This window comes from Lutra lutra, chromosome 15 (genome assembly GCF_902655055.1).
Source record: "Lutra lutra chromosome 15, mLutLut1.2, whole genome shotgun sequence".
NCBI lineage: Eukaryota > Metazoa > Chordata > Mammalia > Carnivora > Mustelidae > Lutra > Lutra lutra.
Genome location: NC_062292.1, coordinates 65,639,050 through 65,659,442, shown reverse-complemented (window position 1 = coordinate 65,659,442; position 20,393 = coordinate 65,639,050).

Sequence of the window (20,393 nt, the reverse complement as noted above, 5' to 3'; positions counted from 1 at the left end):
GAGGGGATGGAGGTATTAATGGACCCGACTGTGGTGATCATTCCACAGTGTATATATCAAATCACATTACAAGCTTTAAATACATTCCATTTTGTTAATTATATCCAATTAAGTGGGGGGGTTGCTGGTGGAGTATTCTTTTTAGTGTAATCCCTAGTTGTGACTGCTAATCTATATACCCAGATATTACAAATGGCCAGTAAATCTTTTTGGTTTTAATACCCAGAGAAGAAGCAATTTGTCACTTGTTCCTGCCTGAAAGCCACAGTTTTCCCTTCATAACACCTACCATCTGCTACCGTCTGATCTACTGGGACTTAACCGTCTCCTTATCCCTCAGGATATGTGTAGCCCACTACATCACCAAGGTCATGAGGACTGATCCCTGAAATAAGTATCAAGTACCTTCTGTGTTTTAGTAAAACCAATGTGGTAAATTTCACAAAAAGGAGCATTTCATAAGTCAATCAGAGAAAGACAATTATCATATGATCTCTCTGATATGAGAAATTTAAGAGGCAGGGCGGGGGGTTGTGGGGGAGTAGGAAAGGAAAAAATGAAACAAGATGGGATCAGGAGGGAGTCAAACCATAAGAGACTCTCAATGTCACAAAAAAAAGAATATTGCTGGCGGGGGAGGGGGGCAGGAGGCAGGAATAGGGGGGTGGGGTTATGGACACTGCGAAGGGTATGTGCTATGGTGAGTGCTGTGAAATGCGTAAGCCTGATGATTCACAGACCTGTACCCCTGGGCCAAATAATACATTATATGTTAATAAAAATAATTTTTAAAAAGGATTTCAGAGGGACCATTCAGAAAGAGTCTAGAAAATTATCTGTGCCACATTAATGTCGTCATAGATGCTCCCAACTGCAGAAGAGATTTTTTTTAATGGTTTTATTTATCAGAGAGAGAGCAAGCCAGCGAGTGTGGGGGGAGGGGGAGAAGCAGACTCCCCACTGAGCAGGGACCCCAATTCGGAACTTGATCCCAGGTCCCCAGGATCATGACCTGAGCCACAGGCAGACGCTTAACTGACTGAGCCACCCAGGCGCCCCTGTAGAGGATTCTTAAGCAGAGTCAGGAGAACTCTGTCAGTCACTCTCCATCTCTGAGCAGCCCAGCTCTTCCTAAAGGGACTAATAAGCCCATAATGACCAAGACTGGATAGGTACAGGCTCAAAGGAGGGACTACACTCACCAAGTCTAACTCGGTTCCTCAATGCCAAACACCCAGCTCTCAAGTGGATATGCACAGGGTCCTCTATCAGGAACAGGGTAGCAACTGGCCTTCAGGGAACAGACATTAGGGATTTAGGTTGGTTTCCCTAATCATAGAACTATAGGCACCCTATTTGGTAGACACACCCTAGGCACGGTTACGGCATCCTACTTAATGCCTCAGACCGAGCAACACATGTATCCAATGCCCCTGGAGGGAATCAGCCAAATCTAAGTGTTGGTTGATGGAAGGTCTCACGAGGATATATGATCTCCTGTGGCTCCTGTAGGTATTTTTAAGATTATTATGTTTTACACAAAAATGAGAAGTTTTAATATATTAAATACTACATTTAAGATCCATTTTTATATTAGCTTTAATTTGTAATATAAAAAGCCATTTTCCTGTTTAAGTGACATGCTATTTAATTTGCTTTAGGAACAGAGAACTACCTGCCTGCATTACAAGTGTTACAATGTGTAGAGCAGGCTTGATTTGAAGCCCGAATGTAGCCCTCTGTAAACATCAGCTTGGATTTAATCATGACAAATTTCTCTTTTAATACAGAGAATGCTTCATATGCTACAGAAGAGTTTTAATTAGCTGAAAGTCACTTATAGATTTGGTAAGATCATACTGAGGTGAATTTGCTGAGTTATCATTAACTTATATTTCAATATCAAGCTTCAGTATAATTCTTATATTTTTTAGATAGCTTGTTATGTGTATGAATTCATAGCTGCAGGTTATTTAAAAGGATATAGTAGCCAGAACCATGAAGCAGGGTTTCTGAGCACATTGATTGCTATTAGCCACAGATTGTGCTCACTCACTACACACACACACACGGTGCCAAAACTGTTGTAGTTCCAAAAGGAAAACTAGAAAAGGATATGTATTTTGATACTTAACCAAATCCATTACTATCTTTAACACAAACCTCCGTGGCCTAGATCTGTGAGCCCCAGAAATTTGGGAGCCACGAGGTGGGAAATGCTGGTGTACTCGACCACAGGACACTCAGCTGCTGTACCAGCTCCTACAGGCTGAGCTGCTCATACAGAAGGTCATTAAGCTCCTACCCGTGACCAGGTGACCACTCACAGCTGCACATGGTCACATCTGACAACCAAGTTACAGAGGGGAGAGAGGTACCTCTACGCATACACACTTACCTGGACTAATTCCAAAAAGGATTTAAAACCACTTGTGGGGGGGAGGGGCACCCTAATAGCTCAAAAGTAAATGAGACGATTGAGACTAAGGAAGAAGAAGGGTAAGTAATTGAGCATCCTGGAAGTTGTAGTCCTGAAGGCAGCTTATACTAGGAAAGTACAGTAAAAGTCCATGACCTTAGTAAAGCTGGAGAACAAAATGACTGGCCTGATTCCATACAGAAACATCCACTATGTCACTTTGGAATCGTCAAGCTACTAAGAATCCGAGAAGGAAACAGGCTGATGTCGTCAACTCTGTAGGACGCTGGAGTGGAACATTCTAGAGGAGTTGAAGACTGAAGGTCCTGGGACCACGTTCCCCTCTTCCCCTCCCCCAGTCCGCCCTGCAGAGGTCAGGGAACCAAACAGGGCTCCACTGAATGCTCAACCCCAAAGAACACATTCCAACTGGTAACATTTGTCTTAAGCTGCCACAACAGCAAGTGCTGACAGAAAATTCCTTGTCCTATGCCCAGTGTTAGAGATTGGGAGAGGACACCCCAAATCCTGAAGAACACCAGTGACTTAGACACCTCAGGAATAGAAGTCAATCCAGTGGCGGGGGGTGGGGGGGAATCACAGGTGACGCCTTAAGACCAGGAGAACATGGAACTGCCCAAGTGAGACGTCCACACTCAAGAAAGTCTGTGGCCCAAAACCCGATCGTGACTTCCTTCTACTTTGACCATTTGAATATAGTTATCCCTTTATCCCCCACTTTCTATAAAGGGCCATCTTTCCCAGCTACCTCTACTCATTCACCACAGTATATCCAATGTGGAGGCATTTACACCGTCGTTTGGTTCAGACTGCAGAACCTGGATATGGGATCACAACAAATGAGAAACAATGACACAATCCCAAGATCCAGGGAAACCATAGCAAGTGACCGTTCCCCAAGACACAGGAAACACGTAGGACTTTGGGTCCCCAACAAGCAGGTCCAGCAGTGAGACCTATATGATCACATGATGGGACAGACAGAACTCAAGCGGGAATGAGACCATTCTCCCCAGGACTCTGCAACTGGGAGTGGGCAGCACATTTGTGAGTCATGTCAGTGGCAAAGGTCCACGGAGCCGGTGCACGGACTCTGGAGCCAAGAAAAGAACGTCCTTGCCGCTAACCTTCCTCCTTTCAATCCTTAACTTTTCTGCTTGCTCGAGTTTCCTTTCCCAAAGTTCCCATGTTAAGATTTAGCCTTTAGAGGGGGCTGGAAGAAAAGCTGTGGATTTTATTTCTCACAAATAAAGTAACTAGTATAGTCAAATTCCAGTCATATGTTCAATAGCTTGTTATACTTAAAAAAAAAAATCCTAGTTCTAAAATTCACCTGGAAAACTAAATGCACAAGAACCACAATCAAATGTGGGAACGAAAAAATAGGGAATCAGCTTGGTATATATCAAATGATGAGAACAGCAAGTCTATTCTCGTTGTAAACGTTCAGCAGTAGCTGGAAGCCCCGGAAACCGACCCATCTGCAGGTAGAAGTATTTTTTTTTAAGATTTATTTATTCATTTATTTGACAGACTGAGATCACAAGTAGGCAGAGAGGCAGGCAGAGACGGAGGAGGAAGCAGGCTCCCTGCTGAGCAGAGAGCCCAATGCGGGGCTCGATCCCAGGACCCTGGGATCACAACCCAAGCCGAAGACAGAGGCTTTAACCCACTGAGCCACCCAGGCGCCCCCACAGTTAGAAGTATTAAAACAATTTTGTATCCATGAAAGGAAAAACGTTAGATTCCCTTCACAACATACATAAAACTGAATCCAAAAGGAGTTAAGCTTTAAAAAATATAAAAATACAATCTGAGTCTTAAAACAAAGAACCTACAAAGATTATATACTATGAAGAATCAATTTTACTTAAATTCAATTTGCCAACGTGTATCAGTTTCAGATGTAGAGTTTAGTTCTTCATCAGGTGCATCTGTGAATCTGAATTTTCTGTACAATCAAAAACACCATAGCTTAAAAACTGATATACTTGGAAAAAATACTTTATACCAACACAACAAAAATTGCTTTTATACACAAAAGTCTTGGGATGCCTGGGTAGCTCAGTTGGATGCACATCTCTTGGTTTCAGCTTGCGACATGGTCTCAGAGTCCTGGGATCAGACCCTCATCAGTCTCTGCCCTGTGTGTGGACCCTGTCCCTCTCCCTCTGCTCCTCTGTATCTCAAATAGATAAAAATCTTTAATATATAAATGTATATAAATATGTACATTTATATATTATATAATATATATTACATATTACATATATTATATCCTATATATTATATATCGTATATTATATATAAATCTTATATATATATATATATATAAATCAGAGAGAGAGAGAGAGCGCACACGCTAGAAATTAAGAATGAGTGGAAAATGGGCAAAGAATTTGAAAAGTTTACACATACTAGAAATATAAGTGACCAGTAAACTTAAGGAAAGATGCCCAGCTTTGCTGGAAATTGGGGAGCTCTGAAATAGGAACACCAGTTAGATGGGACATTTTACCCATCGCATCAGCAAAACTTTCAAGTTTGAAAGTATCAGATGGGAAATACGGGAAGTGGGAGACAAGTAGTACTCATATGCCCATTTGGCAGGAATGTCCATTTTTTACCGCTTTTATAGATGGCAATTAAGCAACATCTAATAAAATGTTAAGTCATATTGCCCTTAATCTAGCAATTCTACTTCTAGGTGTTTGTGATACATATACGTCCTAGGTGAAGATATGAACATAGATGTTTGAGAATATTTGCTATTGTGATAGCAACCAATAGCAGAATACATCTGCTGGATCAAATTCAAGCCACCTTGAACACCAAGACTGACAAGCCTCAGAAGCTGGGAAGGAGAGGGAAGGTTGAGAAGGGCTGCTCAGAGTCCCACTGTCCACTCCAGCTAATGGACCCTGCGAAGTCTTAGATAGGGAACTCAAGGCCCACAAGAGAAGCTGGTAGCAGCAGCATAAGGGAAATAGCAGTCCTAAAAGCATCGGACATGCCAGCTGGTGGGTGCTGGTAGCACAATGCTGACTATGGGAGCAATAATCTGGGTGCCGTCACATGTGTAGGAAAAAAGATAAACCTGAAAAAGAAAACAAAGTACCTTAAAGTTCAGACGAAAGCTCCATCAGCCATCCAAAATGAAGACCACAAAAGTGAGAGGACTGCTTCAGGTGGCAGATCGAGGAGAGAGAGAAGGAAATGGAAGGAGTTTCCTCAAATGTGGGGCCAAGAGCTGGGTGAGGACTCTGACCTCTGTAGGAGTTGGCGAGGGCTCTCATAACAAGGACCCCGGGCTAGGCCGCTTAACCACAGAAATGGATTTCCTTGCAGGTCTGGAAGCTAGAAGTCCCAGATCAAGGGGCCAGTCAAGTTGGTTCCTTTGGAGGCTGCGGTCCTTGGTTTGAGGATGGCTGGCTTTGCCCTGTGTCTTCATGTGGTCTTCCCTGTATGCATCCGAGCCGTCATCTCTTACTGGAACACTACCTGGGTTAGGCCCACCCATAGCAGCACGTTCCCCCCCACCCCGTCCCCCGCCAGGCCCCATCTCCAGATAGTCACACTCTAAGATAACAGATTTAGAGAGAACCCCACTCAGCCCATGGCCACCTCTCCACAGTCCCAGATCACCTGCCTGGAAGGAACCCCTGACCCCTTCCCAGTATACTTCCCTTGCTAACCCCACCATCCTACAGGAATCCTCTTACGTGCAATTTCCTCAGGGACGGCTTTCTCAAACCACGTAATCCCGACCTAAACTGGACTAGGTTACTTCTTCACAGCTCTTAGGATTTGCAATGTGTGTGTTTCTCATACAACGTACCACAACTCACAAGGCTCTGTAACTGAGCTGGTCCCATTGTTCTCACTCCCACCACCCCCCTAGAGGGACTACGGAATCCTAATTCACTATCACCGAACAGTTCCTAACTGTTAGTAAGTTCTCCAATGCCGAACCATTCTATGTGCCACTTGGCGGAGCACTTCTTTATATAAACTCTATTCCTCTAAAGATCTGATTAGGTAGCCTTATCCTACAGATGCTTAAAAGGAGAAAAAAAAAAAGATGAATGTGTTCACAATTACACAGCAAGTAGTGGGGCTAGAATTTTGGATGTTCATTGGACATCTGTTAAACTGTAAATAAGTGAAAATTGCCTATGAATACAGGAAGAATAAAGTTATAAGTTATATATAGAATCTTTGGAAAGAAGATTTATATGTAGTGACATGGGAAGAAACAATGTATTAAATGGAAGTCACAGACTAGGATTTCCCGTGTGTGCACACATGCACATATGTGCACACTTTGGAATGCAGAAATTAATGCTGGCTAAACACACTCCCAGGCTATTCAGGGGCATGGTAAAAGGAATTTAAAGGAAGATAGATAAGAACTACTTTTTGCTCTAAATACTTGTGTTTTTCAAGGTATTTCACAACAGATCTATTAAAATTTAAGCAGCATGAGACTAAACCCTTTTGCTTGGTTTTTAGATTTTTAGAAATAGTACCAGAACAGTTTTCAGGATAGCTGACTTTACAGCCTTCCTTTCCCACCTTATACCATAGTAACACAAGAGGAACATCTTAGATGTTCCAGAATGTTTTTCGATCATGGCTTAAGAACAGTCAAAAGCAGAAAACTGCATGTAAAAGCAAACCACAGGCCAAAATACCACTGTTGCACAACGCTGGGAAAACAAGAGTGTGCCAGGACAGGACTGGGGCGGGGGGGGCATTCAAGGCCAGATCAGAGGGTCATTCACTGGAGTACTGACAGGAGTGATCAGACACATACCCCACGCACCCCTCCCTTCAGGAGGGCAGGAAACACCACATAGGATGGTCTAGAACAGAAACGAGGCAAGTATCATGGGTGTCTGACACTTTGGAAAGACCAGGACGCTCAGCTCCCAGAGTATCAACGGGGTCCCAGCATTTAATGGCACAGTCTTCCTCCCTCCTTCCACAGAGGGGCACCTGCCACCTCTTTCCATGACCACATAGCAAAATACACAGCAAAATCTCAATTCAAAGATGAGCAAGGGGAGGTGAACAATGAGAGACTATGGACTCTGAAAAACAATCTGAAGGGTTTGAAGAGGTGGGGGGGTGGGAGGTTGGGGGAACCAGGTGGTGGGTATTAGAGAGGGCACAGACTGCATGGAGCACTGGGTGTGGTACAAAAACAATGAATACTGTTATGCTGAAAATAAATTTAAAAAATAATTAAAAAAAAAAACAGGGGCGCCTGGGTGGCTCAGTAGGTTAAGCTGCTGCCTTCGGCTCAGGTCATGATCCCAGGTCCTGGGTTCAAGCCCCACATCGGGCTTTCCACTCAGCGGGGAGCCTGCTTCCTCCTCTCTCTCTGCTTGCCTCTCTGCCTACTTGTGATTTCTCTCTGTCAAATAAATAAATAAAATCTTTAAAAAAAAAAAAAAACAAAGATGAGCAAACAGCCAATAATCTTAAGGTATGCAGAAGACGAGCAAATGAGAGACAAACACCAAACACAACAGATGGCACTTAGACCTATGGAAACTGAGCTAATGGCGGGAGCGGGGATTTAACCTAAGACCGGTATCTTCGAGGGGTGCAAGATTATTGTACCCACAAAAAATGTCAACAGATCACAGAAATGAAAACTTTGCTGATTTGTAATGGCCTAAAGTATACAGACTAAATGTAGTGGACAGAACCACAAAATTACAGGAGGGGCTGTAACATCAACCTTTAAAGTGTACCCGGGGGGAGGGGGCATTGGAAAGTAGTAAGGTAAGATGTGGTGCAGAAGTTCCAACAGCCATTCACAAGGCCCACGACAAATGAGAAAAGGGCACAAGCCCAAGATCCAGGGACACCATGGCAGGTGACCATGCCCCCAGACACAGGGAATGTGTAAGACTTTGGGTCTCCAACAAGCAGCCCAGCAGTGAGACCTAGATGATCAGATTCTGCCATCAGATCACAGATGAAGGGGGAGGCAAGACCCTTCCTCCCAGGAATCTGGAACTGGGAGTGGGTAGCACAGACCCCGCTCTGAGTCATGTCAGCGGCGAAGACCACAGAAAGCTGTGCGGACCCTGCACAAAGTCACTGCCGCTAACCTTCCTTCAAACCTTTCCTTTCCTGCGTTTACCCAGGTTCCCTTCCCGAAGTCCCCATAGTAAGATTATTTAGGCTTTAGAGGGGCCCGAGGAAGAGCTGTGGGTTTCATTTCCTACAAAATAAACTACCACAGTAAGATTCCAGTCAAATGTTCCACAAGATTTTAGGAAGTGGAACGTGCTAGTTCACCTGGAAGGGCACCTGGGTGGCTCAGTTGGTTGCGCCACTGCCTTTGGCTCAGGTCAGGATCCTGGAGTCCCGGATCGAGTCCCGCTTTGGGCTCCCAGCTCCACAGGGAGTCTGCTTCTCCCTCTGACCTTCTCCCCTCTCATGCTCTCTCTCTCAAATAAATAAAATCTTTAAAAAAAAAAATTCACCTGGTAAACTAAATATACAAGAACACGGAAAACAGGAGGGAAAGGGAAAATGGGGTCATTGGTCAAACGTCCAGGTGTGCTGTGAAGCTGCAGTAATTTATGTAGGTTATTGGTCTGTAAGACACAACAGAAGGTCCAGAAACAAATACCCTTACAAGTGAGCTTAAAAGGGTTTAAAATTTTCTAGAGCAAGAGAAACACAAGAGAGGGAAAGGAAGACAGACTGCATGTGAGAGAGCTTGGGGGCAGGGGGCAAGGCAGAGGGACCAGCAGACTCCCCACTGAGCAGAGAGCCCAACATGGGGCTCGATCCCAGGACCCCCAATCAGGACTTGAGCCGAAGGCAGATGTTTAACCAACTGAGCAACCCAGGCGCCCCATGGAAGTTTGAGTATTTGTCTAGAGATGTCCAGCCCCTTCACTTTCACTACAGGTAGAATTTTGGGTTGATGGTCTTCTCTTTCAGCACCCTATAGTCACCCTAGTCCTGACCTCTTTTAAAAGGAGAGAAGTCTGATATTAATTGTATTGTTCCCCTCTAGGTGATGAGCTACTTCTCCTGCTTTCAGGAGGTTCTGGTCTTGGGCTCTCAACTCTATAGTGTCTTAGAGGGGGCTCTCGTAGCTATCCTACATGGAGCTTGCCTTTCTTGGGTCTATGGGTCTCCAAAGTTGGGATGTTCAAAGTTAATGGTTTCTACCTATTTTCCCCATTCTTTTCGTTCCTCTCCTGACGTCCCCACCCCGAGCACCATCAGTGTGAAGGCTCCTGGGGCTGAGGAGGGCAGGTTTCTTCCATCTTCATTATTCAAATTAACTATCTATCTCGGCATTCATGGATTCCCTTCCTTCCACCACAAGTCTAGAGAACCTGTAGTCCATTCTCACTTTTGTCCCTTGTACTCCAAACTCCAGAATTATTAGAATACATTTCTATCTGAGATGATCTATTCATGAAGTCACCTTATCAGTTTTTCCTTCAATTCTATCAAGATGCTGGGATTTTTATCTATCACGTTTATAAAGCTGCTCTGACATCTTTGGTAAATCCAGCTCCTGGGGACACAGATATGATCTACTGACCATTTCTCTCCTAGAAGCCACTTGGGTTTCTCTGCAGGCTTCCTCTTTTAAGGGACAGACAGAATGTAGTCACACACTTGACGGGACCTCACCTGAGGGCTGCTAGTTTAGAAACTCATCTGGACTAAATCAGAGCTGTACCTGGCATGGTCCCCAACTCTAGTATTTGTGGTTCTAGTTTTTGTGTTTGTATTTTTCCCCCTGGTTTTTATTTTTAAGGTTGACTTCCTAAGGGCTACACCTGGGTCTGGATAGCTTATTCAAAGACCACTCTGGGATTGCATCCAGACACCTTGCATGACGACACAAGGGCTGGACACCCACAAGCGGACCGGTCCCCCTTCCACCAGGCTCCCCCGTACCCCTGCACCAGCCCGCAGCCCCACAGGGCAGATGCAGGAGTGCCAGATTCCTGATCTCAGAGCGTAATTTTCAGAGTAAAAGGTCTGCGTGGGTTGAAGGCTTTCAGCGAATTTTCAGAGTGTTCAAATGGCTTTGGACGATTCTGTCCAATTCCACAGTCACTTGGCAGGGAGAGGATTTCTTCATCCCCTCACCCTGTAATGGACTCTGAGTACCTACAATTTCAGCTGTGTTGATTGTAAAACTTTACCATGTAATCTAATACTCAAAGCGCAAATAGCAGAAGTGGCTGAAGCCTTAGAAAAGGAAAAACTAGCTAAGGTGTTTAATTCAAGGCACTTTTTAATGTATTTAAACATCAATTGAGAAATAGAATGCTAAACTCTTAAATTTAAAAAAGTAAATACTAAGAAAAAATACTGTCAATCCAGTAAAAGAGGAGTGGGGGGCGGGGATTATACAGGATTCTAAATAGCGCATCCAGGATCCATGATCACGTTACAGGCGAGTCAATAAAACCTGTTAAGATTTAAGGATTCTGGTTATGTTAATAAAACTACATGCTGTCTAAAGAGACCAAGAAGGACCATAAAAGCCAGGGAAACACTGGGGGTGGGGAGAGGGGTACCACTAGAATTGGAGATCAAGTGGAATTCAAGACCCAAGTTTTTAAAGGAAAAAAAGGGATATTTCACGATAGAAGAGACATTTTATATTTTTATTCAGAAAGTCATGAAGTTAGAAACAATGTTGCTAGTTATGTAGTAAATTTTTTTAAAGATATTTGGCAAAGTGAGTGCACACACAAGCAGGGGGAGCAGCAGAGGGATAAGCAGACCCTGCCCCCACCCTGCTGAGCAGGGAACCCAATGCGTGACTCGCTCCCGAGATCATGATCTGAGCCAAAGGCAGATGCTTCACCACCTGAGCCACCCAGGTGCCCTGATTTAATATTTAAATTGAGTGGTAACTGACATGTTTAAGGTGAACATGTTGGTTTGACACTGCAAGTTGATTACTGCAGTAGCATTAGCTCACACCTCCAGCACAAGTTGTTATGTGGTACATTTAAAATCTAGCCTCAGCAATCTGAAGTAGAAAATACAGTATTTTTTCTGAAAACATTTAAATGAAAGCTCTACAATTAACATACAGGCGTACATATGAACCTGCCTATACTTGCATAGAACCAATGATGTAATTGTTCATAGAAAGAGACCTACTTGACCAAGCATCGACTACGAAGTATTTCAGCCCATTCCAGAAAGTGGACATGTGTCCTATCCACGGACTAAAATACAGCTGAATTGGATATCCAAGTAGACCTTCCACGGTCTCCCAAAATAGCACCTTAAAGTCAAGATAATTTAAATTTAGAATGGGGTAGAGTCACACCCAACACTTGAAATGTGGGTGCGCAGAACAGTCATGAATGCATTCATTTAAAAGCCATTCGAGGGACATCTGGGCTCCCTGCTCAGTGGGGAGCCTGCCTCGCCCTCTGTCTGCACTGCTGCACACATTCTCAAAGAACATTTTTAAACAACATTCAACTTTTTGAATTAAAAGCACAGTTTAAGAATGGCATAAAACTAGTAATGAAGATAAAATTAAAATGTAAATAAAACTAATGAATTCAGGTATTAAAAGGAAAGGTTTGAGTTACTGGAAAAGGCCAAGAAGAGCAGAGGGGGAAAAAAAAAAGGCATAAATAAACCATAAGAATGAAAAGGAACTACACGTTTATGCCAACAAAATGAACCAGGAAGGGTTAGACAATTTCCAGGAATATGAATTTTCAGAAGAAGGAAGATAAGAATACAGTGTTAAAATACTAATAGCATAGAAGTTGAGTTTACAAAGATCCATTCCCTGTAAAATACACTGGTCCCAGATGGTTTACAGGCAAGTTCTAGATTATGAACAGATCATTTCCAACATACTCTAACAGTCTCAGAATAACAAAGAAATAATGGCTAACTCATTTTATAATAATGTAATACCAATTCCAGACAAGAGTATAGGAAAGTTGTACATGGACCTTAATACAAATATAAAAATGTATGTAATATTAAATCAAATCCATAAGTATATTAAATGAGAAATATACACCTGATAACCAAGAAGTATTTATCCCAAGAATGTAAGAGTGGTTTAATGTGGGGGGGGGGGCTGCTTTACCTCATTAACTGAGCGAAAGAACATTAAGTAGCTATGCTCAGAATTTAATGAAACTTAGAATCCATCATTTAAATTAGCCAGTTAGCAATAGAAAAAAACATTTTCATTTGAGATTTTTAACAGTAAACTTGTGATGCTTAAAATATTTCTGTATCAAGTGTGATTGCGAGTCAAAAATGAAAGAATGAAAGAGGCTTTCTCTTATTCCAACTATTCAAACTGTCTAGAGGTCTTAGCAATAGCCACTGCTATAATAAGAATAGGAAGATCCAAAACTGGTTTGGGGGAAAACTCAGAAAATCCAGAATTATTGACAATTACAGTGACCAACTACATAGAAAAAGAAAAAAACAATCTTGTTCATAACTCCTTCGAGTCGACAATAAGATCTTTGACAAAAACTGAGAAATACTATGAAAAATGAAGTTTTAGGGATTCATCTTACTAAGTATCAAAACTCAATAGTCTTAGCAAGTATAGATTACTGGGGCTATAACAAGCAGATCATTGCAAACAGATCCAGAAACAAATGTAAAGGTTGAATTCAAGATTTGTAGGGAAAAGTACTCAATAAGCAATGTTGATATAATCAGCTATCACTTTTTCGAGATTTGTCCATTTAAAATTTTGTTTAAATTGGATTTACATTGGTTTCAGAGGTAGAATGTAATGATTCATCAGTTGCATACAAAACCCCGTATTATAAAAAAAAAAAAACCCGTATTATTTCAAGTGCCTTCCTTAAAGCCCACCACCCAGTTACCCCATCATCCCACCCACCTCCCCTCTAGCAACCCTGTTACCTATGACTAAGGGAGTCTTATGGTGGGTCTCCCTCTTTTCGTCTTATGTTAAGCAAAATAAGTCAGAGACCTACCCTATGCTTTCACTCATGTGGAATTTAAGAAACTGATGAGCATGGGGAAGAGAAGGAAAAACATACCTTTCTCTTAGAATGTGCCTTGGGCGGTGGTGGGAGGAAGGGCAGGCAGAAGGAAGGAGAATCCTGAAGCAACTCCCCATAGAGCCCTTCATGGGGCTCAACCCCAGGACCCTGTGATCATGAGGGAGGCAAAATGAAGATCAAGCCACTCAACTGGCAGCCACCCAGGCGCCCCTCAGCTATCAAGTTACAGAAGTATCCAACCTCAGAACGTTCTCAAATATAAAGTATCCACATAAACAATAACTGGTTCAAAAAAATACTTGGGATTTGGGGTATAGTCAAAGCAAAAATGGTAAAAATACATTTGATGGAGTTCTAACTTCTGTAAGACTGAAAACAACATTAGAACTTTAGGTGCAGAGGAAAAAATATTTGCGAAGTATCACGGACAATGAATTGGTCTGAATGGTTTGAAATCTAGAAGATATTCCTTAACGTCAAGCATAAAGGCAGAGAAAAAAAGAAAAGCCTTTATATATACAAATACCCTCTACAAGTTTTAAAGTGATGAGGAAATTAAAACTAGGTCTAGCAAGAGGGGAACTTCAAAATAATAATAATAAAGAAGAACACTGCAAGGCAATCTTTAAGGGAGCTAGCCAAGCTAATATTCACAGGGGGAAGAACTCCAAAATACACGAAGTTTAAGAAAGTTGCTGATAAATTCCTGTACTCTTCTGTGTTTAAAGAGATTGGGGAGGATACAAGGAAAATAACAAAATACGTCTAGAGTGGTAAATGGGGTTGGTAGGGATGGTTACAGATTTTTGCTGTGCTTTGGTTTTAACTTGACGAGACCTATCCATGTATCACTTTATACAACCTTGGTTATTTTAAAAGGTATTTATTTTTTAAAAGATTTTATTTATTTATTTGACACACACACACAGAGAGAGAGAGAGGTCACAAGTAGGCAGAGAGGCAGGCAGAGAGGGAAGCAGGCGCCCCACTGAGCAGAGAGCCCAATATGGGGCTCGATCCCAGGACCCTGGGATCATGACCTGAGCCAAAGGCAGAGGATTAACCCGCTGAGCCACCCAGGTGCCCCTAAAAGTCATTTTAAAAATGACCTATGCCCAGCACCACAGCAAACATACAGGTGTGCTTAGGTTCTTTATATAAAAATCTGCAGGGATCTGAGGAGAAACTCTAATGCACAAGTCCTGGAGTTCCCTGGCTTGGTAAGCAAGAAGGATGTCCAAGTGAGAGCAACCAGAAAACTGAAAACTGAGAGGTCATCTTTGGTGAGTCTGGAATGTAGTCCCTTGGGAGAGTTTCCAGAAGAAACCAACTTCCTGGGACAAGCCACCCTTGGTTCTGGAGGAATGGAAAGCTAGAAAGTCATTTGAAGGTCCTTTAAAGCACTGGTGTATTTTAAGCCCGCCTGCTGAACTTGGAAAACAGAGTGAAATAATCAAACATGAGAGGTTTCAGCTGAGCAGGTCATGTTAAAGGTCATAGATTGCATGTGACATTTAATGTATCTCTGCAGATTATATCCTAATAGATAGATTCATCCTCCCTGTGTGTCTTGCTGAGAACTCATAGGTTTTATCAGTCAAGTTCTTACACACACACACACACACACACACACACACACAAACTAGGAAGAGCACAAGATGTTCAAACATTTTATCACCAGAGAAGAGGACACACTTGGCCAGACGGTTACCCCATGCTGTTAGTGTAGAATCTAGAGGATGTTGAGGATACAGAGGTCTACCAAGTTCTGTAGCTTTTGGCAAGCCTAAGGGGGAGACCTAGGGGAGCCTCAGGAGGAGGAACTGCGGTAGATTTTAGCTTCCCCAAAGAAATGGGTAGTCACACGGCTAACCTAGCAGACGGACAAGTTTTCACAGGTGCAAAGGGACTTCACCTGAGATGGGACACCATTCCATATCCCCGTGTTTATAGAAGGTGGGTCCTGGATTGAAGGGGTTTAGGTTCAACAGGACTACCTGAGGTGGAGGCAGGGAGTCCCCCCCTTTAGTATGGGCTCAGGAGCCTCTATATGAAAGAGCCCAGATGAGAGCAAGGAAAGGTCCAACAGAGCACCCATACACAGCAGGTGTCCCAAAACTCCAACTAGGTCTGAGGTCTGTTTATAGGTCTGAATGTGTGGTTCATTCTTATATTCAAGATTTGAAGTTAAAATTGGGTATTTGCTTGCCAATACCCAGTGAAGGTTTAGAGCAATAGCATTCAATTTGGTTTTTCTGGGTTTTAGGATTTGGGGTTTTGTTTTTTGTTTTTTGTTTTTTTTTTTTTGGTTTTGGGGTTTTTTTGTTTGTTTGTTTTTAAGAATCCTCAAGATTCGGGAAAAAATTCTGCCTTCACATGTTTCTGACTTGGCAAGTTAGGTTTCTCATCACAAATTTAAACAATTACACATGTAACTCTGGCATGTGTTGACGTTTTCAAATTTATATCATTTGTTAAATACATTCCACAGACTTTCATACACTTCATTAAATGTATAAACAAGGTTTAAGTCAATTTTATGTCATTCCTTTTCCTTCTAGAACTCCTTTCCATTCCACTTCCCCTAAAGAACTGTCCTCATGTAAATTCTATGCTTGAAATTTTATTAATCACCCTATGAATCTCTAACAAAGCTTTCATTCCCAGTGGCCATAAGAATCTAAATACGACAATTTCTTGTAGATCATTCTAATTCTTTTATTTTTATTTGTACATGGTTTTGATCATTTTTAAAGACAGGTTTTTAAAGGAAGTGCATTTGAGATGGATGGTTTTTTTTTTTAAATACACATGCATGAACACTTCCCATTCCTAGAGACAAGGTTTGCCAGTTTATTCTTTAGTAGAAACATTTGAGATAACAATTCATATGTATATATACACACAGGTTTTACAACAGTGATGCTCTTCATTTTCTTTAGTCTTTCACAAGCTATACACAATATAATCAGTCAACAATAAGTTCATCTGTCCACCAACAAGCTCTTTAAGACTTCAGCTTTAATGAACGCCAACTGGAACGACCTGACTTGGAACATCGGGACCACCTGAGTTGCTACCAGTCTCTGCAACCATTCACCCATTATCACCGGCACTCTGCATCCCTCTCAAGAGGCATCTCCACCCCACACCAACGCACCTAACATGGAGAAGGGGCACTACATAGGCCTTTCCTTGACAGGTGAAAGGGGAAGTAGGAAGAGAACTTCCAGACCCCCTGGCATATTCTCAGGCACAATCTTAGGGAAACAGACATAGAAATGGAGATTCAGCAATCATTGTTCCTGGTATTCCGGGGGCGGGATGCGGGGCGGGGGGCAACTTCCATCTTTCATAAAGCCACAAGATCTCTCTGAACAATGCAGAGTGGGGTTATGTGCACCAAAGATAAAACGGGGAGGGTGGGTACCAAGATGCATGGGTTTGCAAAAATTTAAAAAAAAAATTGGGGGACCGCAGAGGGGAAAGGCAGAGTAAACACCTTGGAATACATTACCAGGCGAAAGAAGAACATTCTGAAAGGTAACCATGTTCTATAAATAGAAAAATGCCTTGTAATAATGTCAGCACTTCCTTAGTCTCTATTTTTACGTAAACCCAATAAAACAACATTTTAAAATTCAACAAGCGGCTTATGTTCCTACAGGAAAAAGAAATCAAGAAGTTTCTAAAAAGGGAAAGTGAGGAAGCAGTGCTCCTACTTGAACATTATGAAGCTAGGTTCAAACAGCGTGCAGCTAGAACAGGAATAAATGTCAATGAAACGGGTTAGGAAGTCTAGAAAGAGCAAAAAAAAATTTTTTTAAAGCCATACATGAATGGAAATAAAAGTGAATTTTCACACTAGTGGAGAAAACGTGGTTTATTCAATAAATGCTGTGTTGGGGTCTCTGGACGGTAAATACCTCCTATAGCAGGAAAAATTCCAATTTGATCTAATATTTTAAGTTTTTTTAAATTTTCATTTATTTTTTAAATTTCAGTGTTCCAGAATTCATGGTTTATGCACCACACCCAGGGCTCCATGCAGTACGTGCCCTCCATAATACCCACCACCAATATTTAAGTTTTAAAGCCAAAACGATAAAAGCTCGAGGGAAAAAAAATTGGCAAGACATTTTTTATAGCTCACAATTAAGGCCTCTCTAAAGGTGAACTAAAACCAGGAAGTCACCAAAACATCTGGTAAACTCTAAAAACGGAAAATCCATCACCGAAAGAGAAAGGAGTAGTGGCAACTCACAACATCCCCCCAAAAAAACCTCACTTCAAGGAGAACAAAAAATGGCAGCAAGGAAAACGCACGCAAAACAGCAACAGATGGTTCATGAAAAGGAAAATCAATTCTAAATACTGAGAACTAGTCTGCATCCTAATACAAACGCTTCGCAAAATCACAAGCTCTGAGGCTTACCTGCCACGCCAGCGAACAGCAAGAAGTTGGGGGACTCCGCCCGCACCCCGCCAGCTTGGGGTGGCCCCGCCGCTCCCCACGGTCCTTTCCACCTTGCGGAGCTCCTGCGGGCGCTGCGTGAGACACTGCGCGGTGCCACCTGCCTCCGCTCGGCCAGCAGCAGGTGGTGGGGCTGCAGGGCCTCGCCTGCCCTCTCCGCCTCCTCCTCGCGGCCACCTTGCTGGCCCGCAATTCTTCACCTGCAGCCTGATGGGTGCTGATGGGTCCCGATGGGTGCTGAGCCGCTGCGGCAGCTAAGCCCGTTTTGCAAAGCTTGAAGAGTCAGCATGACCTTTGGCCGCGGGGAGAACCATCTCGAACCAGTCAGCACTCCCTCCTCAGTAGTCTGGTCCTGGTCCACAAGGTGCCTCCGAGCTCCCAGCACAGCTGAAACAAAGGGCTTCTAAGTATTATGAATGTCAGTCTCTTCCTGAGTTCTCTCCCTATGATCCCTGCCTCTCTACACCTTAGTATTCCCTTCTCGCCTAGCGTCTTCTCACCGCCTTCTGTCTGACCAACAGTGCTGGGGATGAAACTTTCTGCTTAAGTAGCTGGTAGGGCTTCTGATCAGGTCTTCACTGGCACGGTGGCCAAAGGCGTGGGGACACGTGCAGTCTCCTACGTTACTGGTGTGAGTGTTCTCTGATGCACCACCCCAGGCACCAAGAGAGCAATTCCCCGTGCAGGAATGTGTCGCAGATTTACTCACGCGTGTGTGGAATGGTGTGCATAAAAGAAAATTTATTGTAGCTTTGCTTACGAAAGCAAAAGACAGGAGGGGAACCTAGATTAACCTGTAAGAACCTGAAACTAATAAGGCATTATATGTCAATCCAATTTTTTTTAAAAAGATAACCCATAAGAACATGTTAAATAAATTACAATGTATTCATTAGTAAAAACACTTTGCAGAAATTAAAAGTAATTTTTAAAAAGCTCTGCTGTGAATGTGAACTCCAAGGCATTAGTAAGTGCAAAAGGAAAGGTGTAAAGCAATGTGTTTCCAGGTTTCTGCTTTCATTTTTTTAATTAAAAAGAATATGTTTGCATGGAATACTTCTGGAAGGACACACAAGAAATTGGATGCCTAGGAAACAGGAATGAGAGAGACTTAAATTTACTGTCTAACCCTTTGAGGTCTCTTGAATTTTATAATATGCACATGTATTACCTGCACAAGAAAAAGATGCTTAATGCAAAAAAAACCTTCAGAATGTCAAGTGAGGGAAAAAAGACATTCAGAGGATTTTCCAGTCCAAATTGCAAGCTGTGCACAAATGTTTATCTGCTCTGTCTTCCAAGGCCACATCAAAATGAAACAAGATGGGATTGGGAGGGAGACAAACCATAAGTGACTCTTAATCTCACAAAACAAACTGAGGGTTGATGGGGGGAGGGGGTTGGGAGAGGGGGTGGGGTTATGGATATTGGGGAGGGTATGTGCTATGGTGAGTGTTGTGAAGTGTGTAAACCTGGCGATTCGCAGACCTGTACCCCTGGGGATAAAAATATATGTTTATAAAGCTGTAAAAAAAAAAAAAAAAAAAAAAAAAGAAAGAAAGAAAGAATGAATACCCAAGTTTTGTAGCAACATGGACGGGACTGGAAGAGATTATGCTGAGTGAAATAAGTCAAGCAGAGAGAGTCAATTAAAAAAAAAAAAAAGATGTTAAAAGAACAAAAATTATATAAAGCCACAACAGTGAAGAGAATAGGAGGGAAGCTTTTAGCAAGTGAAATATTTCTGAACATTTTTGGAAGAACAAGTGAATGAGGAATCCTGAAGGTGGGCAAAGGAAACCACAGCCTGCAACCTGTGAGGGAGAGGAGGGGTGGCAGCTGACGGAAGAACACCTGCCCAGGGAGGCCTAGAAAGACGCCATCCTGCCCCCAAGACTGGGAGCCACCAGCCCTGGAAACTGGACCCTGAAAATCACAGTATCACCCCCAGCAAACCCATCCCCTAATCCTTTAATCAAAATGTTGGTAGATACACATCTTATACATCCAGGCCAAAAATACATAACAATAGGCACTTGTTTAGAAAAAATGACCAAATTAGAAAAACGGGAGCTAGCTAGTGGTAGTGTCAGTGCACAAAGATGGGGGGGTGGGGTTTAGATGGTGTTACTTAGGGATCCGCAGCCCGAGGGCTAACTTCAGCCAAACACAAAAGCCTTCCAATGGACACACACACACACACACACGCATACACACGCACTGGACTTCTTCCGTAGTCTTTTTTTTTTTTTAAGATTTTATTTATTTATTTGAGAGAAAGAGCATGAGAGTGGGGTGAGGGTCAGAGGGAACGGATACCGGGCTCATTCCTGGGACTTCAGGATCATGACCAGAGCCAAAGGCAGATGCTTCACCAACTGAGCCACCCAGGTGCCCCCGTATGGTCTTATTTTTAAATGTAATGTATCTTTCAAATATCATA